Consider the following 12,823-nt stretch of genomic DNA (forward strand, 5'->3'; position numbering starts at 1 on the left):
AGTGCCTGAACAAGGGAGCCGGCATCAGGAAGTGGTGGCCTACTGAGACCGATCCCCCCCGCAACACCCGCCCTTGCTATCGACCCCCTCCCCCGCGAACCCCAACCCACAAAATCACTCCTACCCTGACCTACCTGTGGCCTGGGTCCAGCAACACTCCTGGGCCTCGGGTAGTTGCTCCACCAACTGCAACCACCACCTCTGCTGCCGACTTCTGATTGGCTAGCAGCTCTCCGAGGGCTGGACTTCCGGCTCCAGGGTCCTTGATCCCATGGAAGGCCCATTGTTGCCCACTTACGTACTTAACTGGTGCTTAATTAGGCAGGCCTTCCAGAGAAGAGGCAACAAGGGGTTCTCAGCATCGCTTTTTCCAGAATTCGAGACCCCTGTCACCAGCATAAAATCCCAGACCTGGTGTTCAGGCTAGCATTTATCTCTTAACTAATCTCTTAAAGAGATTAACTGCTTGTTTATCCATTCCTGTATGTGGGGCCATGCTATGTTCACATAGGAATTACTTTAAAAAATACTTTGCATCTGTCTTCAGTATAGAAGAGGAAGCTGCTAATGTCGCAGTAAAGGAGAAAAATTGCATTGGATAAAAATGGATAAAGAGACGGCACTTAATAATTGACAGCACTCAAAGTACAAAAGTCACCCAGTCTGGAGAGGATGTATCCTAGGTTGCTGAGGGAAGTCAGGGCAGAAATTGTGGAGGCTCTGGCCACAATCTTCCAATTTTCCTTAGGTATGCGGTGGTTCCTGAGGCAAGCGAGGATGACAAATGTTACACCCCTGTTCCAAAAAGGAATAAAACTGACAATAACAGATCAGTCAGCCTATCATCAGTGACAGGGAAACTTTTAGAGGCAATTTTTTGGCTTCCTTGTCACAAGAGACAATGGGTAAGTACCTGGAGGTGGTCAGTGTTTTGTGAAGCAATGCCTGGAGTGGCTATAAAGGTCAATTCTAGAGTGACAGACTCTTCCACAGGCATTGCAGACAGAATTGGTTGTCGGGGCTGTTACACAGTTGGCTCTCCCCTTGCGCTTCTGTCTTTTTTCCTGCCAACTGCTAAGTCTCTTCGACCCGCCACACTTTAGCCCCGTCTTTATGGCTGCCCGCCAGCTCAGGCGATCACTGGCAACTGACTCCCATGAATTGTGATCAATGTCACAGGACTCCATGTCATGTTTGCAGACGTCTTTAAAGCGGAGACATGGACGGCCGGTGGGTCTGATACCAGTGGCGAGCTCGCTGTACAATGTGTCCTTGGGGATCCTGCCATCTTCCATGCGGCTCACATGGCCAAGCCATCTCAAGCGCCGCTGGCTCAGTAGGGTGTATAAGCTGGGGATGTTGGCCGCCTCGAGGACTTCTGTGTTGGAGATACGGTCCTGCCACCTGATGCCAAGTATTCTCCGGAGGCAGTGAAGATGGAATGAATTGAGACGTCGCTCTTGGCTGACATACGTTGTCCAGGCCTCGCTCCCGTAATACAAGGTACTGAGGACACAGGCCTGATGCACTCGGACTTTTGTGTTCTGTGTCAGTGCGCCATTTTCCCACACTCTCTTGGCCAGTCTGGACATAGCAGCGGACGCCTTTCCCATGCACTTGTTGATTTCTGCATCGAGAGACAGGTTACTGGTGATAGTTGAGCCTAGGTAGGTGAACTCTTGAACCACTTCCAGAGCGTGGTCGCAATATTGATGGATGGAGCATTTCTGACCTCCTGTCCCATGATGTTCGTTTTCTTGAGGCTGATGGTTAGGCCAAATTCGTTGCAGGCAGCCGCAATCCTGTCAATGAGTCTCTGCAGACACTCTTCTGTGTGAGATGTTAAAGCAGCATCGTCAGAAAAGAGAAGTTCCCTGATGAGGACTTTCCGTACTTTGGTCTTTGCTCTTAGACAAGGTTGAACAACCTGCCACCTGATCTTGTGTGGAGGAAAATTCCTTCTTCTGAAGACTTGAATGCATGTGAGAGCAGCAGGGCGAAAAAGATCCCAAACAGTGTAGGTGCGAGAACACAGCCCTGTTTCACGCCACTCAGAATTGAAAAGGGGTCTGATGAGGTGCCGCTATGCTGAATTGTGCCTTTCATGTTGTCATGGAATGAGGTGATGATACTTAGTAGCTTTGGTGGACATCCGATCTTTTCTAGTAGTCTGAAGAGACCACGTCTGCTGATGAGGCCAGAGGCTTTGGTGAGATCAATGAAAGCAACGTCGAGGGGCATCTGTTGTTCGCGGCATTTCTCCTGTAGCTGGCGAAGGGAGAACAGCATGTCAATGGTGGATCTCTCTGCTCGAAAGCCACACTGTGCCTCAGGGTAGACACGCTCGGCCAGCTTCTGGAGTCTGTTTAAAGCGACTCTGGTGAAGACTTTCCCCACTATGCTGAGCAGGGAGATTCCACGGTAGTTGTTGCAGTCACCGCGGTCACCTTTGTTCTTACAGAGGGTGATGATATTGGCATCGCGGATGTCCTGTGGTACTGCTCCCTCGTCCCAGCACAGGCATAGCAGTTCATGGGGTGCTGAGAGTATAGCAGGCTTAGCACTCTTGATTATTTCAGGGGTAATGCTGTCCTTCCCAGGGGATTTTCCACTGGCTAGAGAATCAATGGCATCACTGAGTTCTGATTTTGTTGGCTGTACGTCCAGCTCATCCATGACAGGCAGAGACTGGGCTGCATTGAGGGCAGTCTCACTAACAGCATTTTCCTTGGAGTGCAGTTCTAGGTAGTGCTCAACCCAGCAGCCCATTTGCTTGTGTTGGTCAGTGATTGTGTCCCCTGATTTAGATTTGAGGGGGGCGATCTTCTTGATGGTTGGCCCAAAAGCTCTCTTAATGCCATCATACATTCCTCTGATGTTTCCGGTGTCGGAGGCCAGCTGAATATGGCTGCATAGGTGTTGCTAGTAGTCACTTGTGCAGTGCCAGGCTGTTCTTTGTGCAGCGCTTCTGGCTGCTTTAAGTACTAACTCGCTGGGGGCTTTCTTGTAGTTCAACAGTGCAGTTGCCTTAGCGGCTATGACAGGTTCCAGCTCTTCAAAGTGAGATTGAAACCAGTTTGCATTCCGCTTCACACGTTTGCCAAAGGTGGTCATTGCTGAGTCATAGATGGCGTCTCTGATGTGGGCCCACTTGGTCTCTGCATCCCCTGTCGGAGTGTTTTGAAGGTCTTTTTCAAGTGAATTTAAAAACTTATGTAACAGCTGTGGATAAGAAATTCTGCTCGTGTTGATGCACGGGTGGCCCTTCTGCTTGGAGTGATGCAGCTTCTTTGGTTTGAGGCTAACCTTGCTGCACACCAGGGAGTGGTCGGTGTCGCAGTCCGCACTGTGGAAGCTGCATGTGATTTGAACACTGTTTATAGAGTCTCGCCTTGTGATGATGAGGTCCAGCTGGTGGCAATGACGTGATCTTGGATGCCTCCAAGAAACCAGGTGACAGGGTTTAGTGTGAAAGAACGAGTTGGTGATGCAGAGATTATGATAGGTACACAACTCAAGCAGTCTCTGTCCATTCTCATTCATCCTTCCAATGCCATAGCGCCCAAGGCAGGAGGGCCATGAGTCATGGTCGGCCCCAACCCTGGCATTAAAGTCCCCCAGCAGGAACAGATGTTCGGTATTGGGGATGCTACTAATGATATTATGGAATTCCTCGTAGAACTGGTCTTTAGCTTCAGGTGGGGAGCAGAGTGTTGGAGCATTGATGCTGAGTAGGTGTACTGATTGCTTAAGCCTATGAGTGGAGCTGAAGAGTTGAAACTGAAACCAACAGAGAAAGACTGGAAGTTCTACAGAAAAACAGACTGTTCTGAAGAAGGCATTGTATTGAGATCTTGTAAGAGCTGAGATAGCTTGAAGTGCTGTAAATAAACCAATTGTTGACTTAAAATGTGTGATATATGCATTGCTTTGAGATAAATCAGACATACATAATATATCCAGCAACCTGGCGTAAACATAACAAAGACATGGCTACGAGGATGATTCAACAAAATTTAATGTTACCGGTCAAAAACCTTTTCTTTCAATGCTAGGAAATCCTCCCTTGTGCTGGGACCGATAGATTTTGGGGTTCAAGACTTGCTCGCTACAGGGAATGAACAGCCCAGACTCAGCAGCAAACTGTAACAAAGTGATACTAATACATTGTCTAAGAGCAGAAGGCCCAGCGCATATCCGAGCAGCTCATGTTTAATATGGCGGTAAGTGCTCTCAAAAAATACTTCGGGCCAAAGAAAGTTTGATGATAGAATGATACACATTCCGCCAGAGATCCCAGGGAAATGGTGAATCCACTAAACAATATGTGACAGCATTCCAGCAATTGGCATCTACATGTAAATTTGGCACACGGACCACCAACCTAATTCATGACCAATTAATTGAAGAGCCTTCAATTCCACAAATTAGGGAATGTCTCCTTATGAAGGGTGATGATTTAATGTTGGAAAAAGCCATAACCTTGGCAGTCCAGATTGAATCTGCCATGTTAGATTCAAAGAGTGGATGATCCATCTTGGCCTCCTCTGAGGTCCCCAGATGCCAATCTTCAGCCAATCCAGTTCACTCCATGTGATATCAAGAAATGGCTGAAGGTACTGGATACTGCAAAGGCTATGGACCCTGACAACATTCCGGCAATAGTACCGAAAACTTGTGCTCCAGCACTAGCGTGAACCGAGCCAAGCTGTTCCAGTACAGCTACAACACTGACATCTACCCGGCAATGTGGAAAATTGTCCAAGTCTGTCCTGCACACAAAAAGCATGACAAGTCCAACCCGGCTAATTACCGCCCCATCAGTCCACTCTTGATCATCAGCAATGTGATGAAAGGTGTCGTCAACGTGCTATTAAGTGGCACTTGCTTAGCAATAACCTGCTCAGTGACGCTCAGTTTGGGTTCCGCCAGGGCCACTCAGCTCCTGACCTCATTCCAGCTTTGGTTCAAACATGGACAAAAGAGCTGAACTCTAGAGGTGAGGTGAGAGTGACTGCCCTTGACGTCAAGGCAGCATTTGACCGAGTATGGCATCAAGGAGCCCTAGCAAAACTGAAGTCAATGGGAATCAGGGGGAAAACTCTCCACTGGTTGGAGTCATACCTAGCACAAAGGAAGATGGTTGTGGTTGGAGGTCAATCATCTCAGCTCCAGGACATCACTGCAGGAGTTCCTCAGGGGAGTGTCCCAGGCCCAACCCTCTTCACCTGCTTCATCAATGACCTTCCTGCAATCATAAGGTCAGAAGTGGGGATGTTCACTGACGATTGCACAATGTTCAGCACCATTTGTGACTCCTCAGATACTGAAGCAGCCCATGTCCATATGCAGCAAGACCTGGACAATATCCAGGCTTGGGCTGATAAATGGCAAGTATTCGCGGCAAACAAGTGCCAGGCAATTACCATCTCAAACAAGAGAGAATCTAACCATCTCCCCTTGATGTTCAATGGCATTAGCGTCACTGAGCCCCCACTATTAATGTCCTGGGGGTTACCATTGACCAGAAACTGAACTAGAGTAGACATATAAATACTGTAGCTACAAGAGCAGGTCAGAGGCTGGGAATTCTGCAGTGAGTAACTCACCTCCTAACCCCCAATGCCTGTCCACCATCTACAAGGCACAAGTCAGGAGTGTGATGTAATACTCTCCACTTGCCTGAATGGGTGCAGCTCCAACTACACTCAAGAAGCTCGACACCATCCAGGACAAAGCAGCCCGCTTGATTGGCACCCCATCTACAAACATTCACTCCCTCCACCACCGACGCACAGTGGCAGCAGTGTGTACCATCTACAAGATGCACTGAGGCAACACGCTTCGACAGCACCTTCCAAACCCATGACCTCTACCACCTAGAAGGACAAGGGTAGCAGGTGCATGGGACCATCACCACGTGCAAGTTCCCCTCCAAGCCACACACCATCCTGACTTAGAACTATATCGCCATTCCTTCACTGTCACTGGGTCAAAATCGTGTATTTCTCTCCCTAACAGCACTGTGGATGTACCTACCCCACATGGAATGCAGTGGTTTAAGAAGGCATCTCACCACCACCTTCTCAAGGGCAATTAGGGATGGGCAATTAATGCTGGCCTAGTCAGCGATGCCCACATCCCAGCAAAGTTATGCCAGGACACCTGCCAAGCCCTGTGGAGATTTAAGCTCCTACAGTTTGATTCTTGCTTGTGTGGAGTAATATGATTGGAATGAGGTTTGTACTTGTGTTGGCATTACAAGTGGTCAATATCTTTGGCATAGGGCAGGAGAATTCAGCCAATGAACTCCTGCTCCAAAATGTAAGTGTGTGCGCGGACATTCAGAGAAAATAAAATGATGAGCTCTATAATTGAGTAGCTTGCCGTTCAATGTATAGACTCCTGTATGAAGCATGTCAGCCCTTACTGTTTAATGTATAGACTCCTGTATGAAGCATGTCAGCCCTTACTGTTTAATGTATAGAATCCTGTATGAAGCATGTCAGCCCTTACTGTTTAATGTATAGAATCCTGTATGAAGCATGTCAGCCCTTCCTGTTTAATGTATAGACTCCTGTATGAAGCATGTCAGCCCTTACTGTTTAATGTATAGACTCCTGTATGAAGCATGTCAGCCCTTACTGTTTAATGTATAGACTCCTGTATGAAGCATGTCAGCCCTTACTGTTTAATCAATAGCATCCTGTATGAAGCATGTCAGCTGTTGCTGTTTAATGTACAGATTGTGTATGAATCACGTCACCTCTAACTATTTAATGTATAGATTGTGCATGAATCACGTCAGCCCTTACTGTTTAATGTATAGACTCCTGTATACCGCACGCCAGCCCTTACTGTTTAATATATAGACTCCCGTATACCGCTGGTCAGCCTTTACTGTTTAATGTATAGACTCCTGTATACCGCTGGTCAGCCCTTACTGTTTAATGTATAGACTCCCATATACCGCTGGTCAGCCCTTACTGTTTAATGTATAGACTCCCGTATACTGCTCATCAGCCCTTCCTGTTTAATGTATAGACTCCTGTATGAAGCATGTCAGCCCTTCCTGTTTAATGTATAGACTCCTGTATGAAGCATGTCAGCCCTTACTGTTTAATGTATGGACTCCTGTATGAAGCATGTCAGCCCTTACTGTTTAATGTATAGACTCCTGTATGAAGCATGTCAGCCCTTACTGTTTAATCAATAGCATCCTGTATGAAGCATGTCAGCTGTTGCTGTTTAATGTACAGATTGTGTATGAATCACGTCACCTCTAACTATTTAATGTATAGATTGTGCATGAATCACGTCAGCCCTTACTGTTTAATGTATAGACTCCTGTATACCGCTGGTCAGCCCTTACTGTTTAATGTATAGACTCCCGTATACCACTGGTCAGCCCTTACTGTTTAATGTATAGACTCCCGTATACCGCTCATCAGCCCTTCCTGTTTAATATATAGATTCCTGTATGAAGCATGTCAGCCCTTACTATTTAATGTATAGAATCCTGTATGAAGCATGTCAGCCCTTACTGTTTAATGTATAGACTCCTGTGTGAAGCATGTCAGCCCTTACTGTTTAATGTATAGACTCCTGTATGAAGCATGTCAGCCCTTACTGTTTAATCAATAGCATCCTGCATGAAGCATGTCAGCTGTTGCTGTTTAATGTACAGATTGTGTATGAATCACGTCACCTCTAACTATTTAATGTATAGATTGTGTATGAATCACGTCAGCCCTAGCTGTTTAATGTGTAGATTGCTGTAAGAAGCACATCAGTTCTTAGTGTTTCGTGGCTGGTCCAGGTTTTTTGAACTAGCCACAGGACAGTTTGAATTCAGAAGGCTGTTTTTGCAACTGAAGCTGGAACAAAGAAGCCTCTCTCCTGGCTGTCTCTCTCTCACACTTTCTCCCAAGCCACCAGACCCATTGAAGGCACGTAAATCTCAAGAGAGAAAAACTCCGACATTGAAACAAGTTGAAGCGTGAGCTGGGCCCCAACAAATGGTAGGAGTTACCGGCAACCCAAGACTCCACATTGAACTTAAGGCACTGTAATTATAATTCCAAGATTGCCTCAAACTTTTCCCCTTTGTTCTTTTCTACTTTTCTGTCTCTACCTGCGTGTGTGTTCATTCGTATGCATGCTAGCATGGTCACGTCGCATATTCGGAGTTGGTAACCAGATTAGAGTTTAAGATTAATAAACTTCCACTTTACAGTTGGAGCAGTGAACAAGGATTCACTGAGGTGGAGCTAAAAACACATTGTTTTAAAAATTAAACCCTGTTACGGTTAAATCAGGCAAAGGCTGAGAGGGAACCTTTCGACCCCTTCTCACCCGATCAGAACAATGTTTATCCTTCAATTAACATCACAAACACAGAAATCCTGAGCATCATCACATTGCGCTTTGTGGGAGCTTCCTGAGCACAATTGGCTGCCATGTTTCCTGCACTACAATACGTCTAAAAAGAAAAGGTATTCCTAAAGCTCTTTGGGCCGAGCTGTCATCATGAAAGACAAGTCTTTCTTTCTCTAGTGTGTTGCCGAAGCATTGGGGAGATTGAAGGTGAATTTCCCAATTCACCTGCTCCCATTTTATATCCCATTGGAGTGATCTACTCCAAGGCCTCAGCTACACTAATTTATAACAGGTGCATAAGAGAGATCTAAGGATGATTTGAACTGGGATTTTATTTTTCCCCCTCCCTTTCTGAGGGGAGACTAATCCAATCCTCAGTTCTCTGCACTTTCGCCATTGCCCTCGAAGTACGGCCCACATAAGATCAGCGACTCACAGCCTTGGAAATTTGAAGATGCATAGCAACAACCCGCACAAAGCAATGGGAGCACCAACACACCGACTACCCTCTGGCATTTCAGCTTTACTTCAAATAAAAATGTCAGGCATCTCCAATTAATCATAGCTGACAACAAACCTGCTTATTAAATGTTGCAAGAATCACTTCAGCACAAAGTCTATTTACTGCCCTGCTATGATGGCATTAATCATCAGTTAGTCCTGCTCACTGACAGATGTTTAAGATTTATTTCCTACATAAAATGTGATTTCTGTGGCTGATCCAGTCATAAACTAAACTGAATGTCATTATATTATTGATTTACTTGCCAGTGATAGTGACATAATCATTTGAAACTGTGCCCATGTTTCTTCTCCCCTCTCCCTCCCTTTCTCCCTCCCCTACTCCTCCTGACTGCAGCTCATCAGCAAGAAAAACGATGCATGTCTTTTAATTTAAATGGAAGACACGACATTTGGACTAATTTTCACTGAACTGATTGCAAAACCAGACCGTCATTTGGCATGTGGAAAAAAAGTGGCAGTAAAGAAAAGTTTGATTACATTTAATTTTTTACCATTCCTCTCAAAATATGTGTGAGGACATAGCGTGCGTGTTGAATTTTATTCTTTCCATACCTTTGCCCCATTTTCTCCCTTTTTCCTAATTGTTCTCCCACTTTGCTCCTGAAGGCTGTCTTCGTGTGGAGGTAGGTGCCATTCATACCCCGGTAATCGCTCTTGTCCAGATGTCTTTTGCAGTGCCCATTCTTCCTGAGTGGGTGTCAATAGCCAGTGCCAGAGGCTATTTGATCTTTAGAGATATCTCAGAATTGTCCAATCCAGTCCTCATCAATGTTCACACATCCACCCTTTCTAATGGGATCACTGAGAGTTCATGCAAACAGGAGTCATAGAGTCATAGAGTTATACAGCACAGTAACAGGCCCTTCGGCCCATCATGTCCACCAGGTAGGCATCTCAACTCCTGGAGCCTGTTCTTCCATTCAGTTAGATCATAGTTCATATCATACCTCATATCCCACTACTTGTCTTTGTTTCATATTCCTTGATATCCTTGCCTACCAAAAAAATCAATCGATCTCAATCTTGAAATTTTCAACTGCCCCACCCCTCACCCCAAACCCCACCCCCACCCCCACCCCCACCCCAGCAACTGCAGACTTCTAGGGGAGGGAATTCCTGATTTCCACTCCCCTTTGTGTGAAAAAATGCTTCTTGTTTCATGCCTTAAATGGCCTTGCTCTAATTTGAAGATTTTGCTGTCTTATTCTAGATTGCCCCACAAGACGAAACATCTACCCCTTTCTCTTCCAAATTCAAGAGAATACAAGTCAGGTTTCTGCAACCTGTCCTCCTAATTTAACTCTCCGAGCTCCAGTGTCATTCTGGTGAATTTGCACTGCACCCTTCCAAGAATAATATATATTTACTGAGGGTGAACACACTACATCAAAATGGCGTCTGACAAAGGCTCAGTACAACTGAAGCATCACTTTCCCATTTTGAATTCCAATGCCCTTGAGATAAAGGGCAACATTCCATTAGCCTTGTTGGTTACTTTTTGTACCTATGCACCAGTTTTTAGTGATTTGTGTGCTCTTCACTCTTTCCCAACTTCTCATCTCCAACCATCAAGAGAATGTCTGATTTGTCTCGGATTCAATGTCGCATTCCCCGCATTGAACTCTATCTTCCATAGTTTTGCCCACTTTACTTACCCTATCGATGAATAAAAACAGAGAATGCTGGAAATACTCAGTACTTCAGGCGGCATCTGTGGGGAGAAAAACATAGTTTTGTTTCAGGTCTGTGACTTTAGATGGTTCCAGTTCCAAGTTTCCTCCACCTCCCCGTGTGGACATTCCTTGCATCTGCTTGCCATCTTTGAATAACATTATGGCTGAGTGTAAACCCTTTGCGATGGGATGGGTGGTGGGGAGGCTGACAAAATGGCGTGTGAAGGTGGCGGGACATGCCCAATGTTTTCTTGCTGCCGTGCCATTTTGCCAGTGGTGGGAAAGCTGGCAGATGTGCCACCTGCCGGGAGCATTTTTTGACACTCCATGGCTCATGGAGATGCCCCACCCTGGCAGCAATTGCTGCCCCCATAGCAACGGTGCTGCCTGCCCTCAGCAAAACCACCACCACACCACCTACCCCCCCACAACCGCGATTGCCAGAGCCTGGCTGCCTAACCCTAGCATCCCCAGACCCCACTTATCACTTTTTGCAGGTACAACCTCATCACTAATTGGTCGCTGTTGGGAATGTGCCTCCCTGAGCCCTGCCACCAGCTGAAGTGCAGTTGCCTTCTGCTTTCAGTCCCAGTGACAGAACATCAGCCTCCTGCACAAAATCCAGCCCACTGTGTTGGCACAAATCATGTCCAATGACTCTATCAAACAGCTTGTTAGTACCCGCTATCACACATGCTATTTGTCTAACCCAACCAGATCTAGTTATTGGTCATCTTTCTAATTCTTTCTGTATCATGTGAACAACACAACTGTGAGAGCAACATCATCACAAGGACAGCAGTGGATCAATCCATCTCCACCTTCTCAGGGCAACCAGTTCTGGGCAATAAATGCAGGTTTGATAATCTCATCCATGTCCCGGGAACAAATAATATGAAAAAAAAGTGACTTGACAGTGTTGTGGCAGGACAAAGGGTCAGTCAAGACTAAAGATTTACTTGGAACTTCATTGGGGTGAAATCTTAAAACAAACCAACTCATCTAGGATGGAATGTTAAATGAATGTACTGTGACTTGAGCTGGTTTGTTGAGAAGCCCAGCTGCAGGGTTAATGTTTATAATATAGAACAGCAACAAGATTAGGAAGACAGTGTATTAGAAGGCAAGGTAAACCAATGAGCAACAGATAGCTGATACCAAACTTCGATTGTAAAGGCCTTTACCATCTGGAAAGGGAAAACTAAGAGAAGTAAGGCCTTAAAATCCAGAAAAAAAAATTCATGATTTTAGTTAATTGCAGGAAAAAGAGGAAGCTGCAGGATACTGTATTTGGTACTGAGGAAGGAAGAGAAGATGATGTCAGAGGGACACTCACCATATTGTTACAATCAAGTGGGGAGGGGGCAAAAGGCTCCCCTCCTGTCCTTTTCCTTGTTTGACCACAACAGGGCTCATTTCTTTTAAATAGTGGATGTGTTTACCAATTCAGTGAGTGTTTAACCCTTTTAGGTGCTATGATCATAAAAGAACTAATCAGACATGTTTTCTGGCATTTACACAAGAAAGTGGTTAGTTTATTGTACTTAAAACCAAAACCCAATCTAAGTAAAATAATAAACTACACTCCAACTTTCACACACACACGAGAATCATACACACACACACACACACACACACACAAATAGATTACAAAGTGAAGAAGGATAGATTGGTTGGATTAGAGTCCAGAACAAATAAAAAAATATACAGTCTGTGGAGTCTGGTAATTCAGTTTTCTTCCAGCTGAATTCGTGGTCCTGAAGTTTCTGGCTGGTAGAGGTGGCCACCTGGTTCAGGGTTTTCTTGGAGCCAATGACGTAGATGGTTTTCTCCCCAGGGTCTTTGTCTGCAGTAATGATAGACTTGGATGTTCTGCAGCTGGCAGGCAGGGTTCAAACTTAAAGGATTACTTGGAGAGAGGGAGAGAGAGACAGATGCCCACTGGGTCCTGTGCTGATGAAAGCAGGTGCTTGTCTGCTGTAGTGAAACAGAAACTACAAGTTTTCACACAGATGGCGAGATTGTTACATGATTTCCAGTGTATTCTCTCTTTTGTAAATTTTAATTAGTTCAAGTCTAAGAATTCCAATCTCTCTCTCTCTTGCCCCATTGCTTAGTGTTTACCTTGTGAGATTTGTCTCTACCAGTGTTATGGTTCCAAGATGGCATTGAATGTTGCATTAATGGAGGTGAGGTAGGTAGCCCATTCAAAATTTGCATGTCATTATTCTTGTAGGAGATTAACC

The sequence above is a fragment of the Heterodontus francisci genome, chromosome 3, assembly GCF_036365525.1.
Source record: "Heterodontus francisci isolate sHetFra1 chromosome 3, sHetFra1.hap1, whole genome shotgun sequence".
Taxonomy (NCBI): Eukaryota; Metazoa; Chordata; class Chondrichthyes; order Heterodontiformes; family Heterodontidae; genus Heterodontus; species Heterodontus francisci.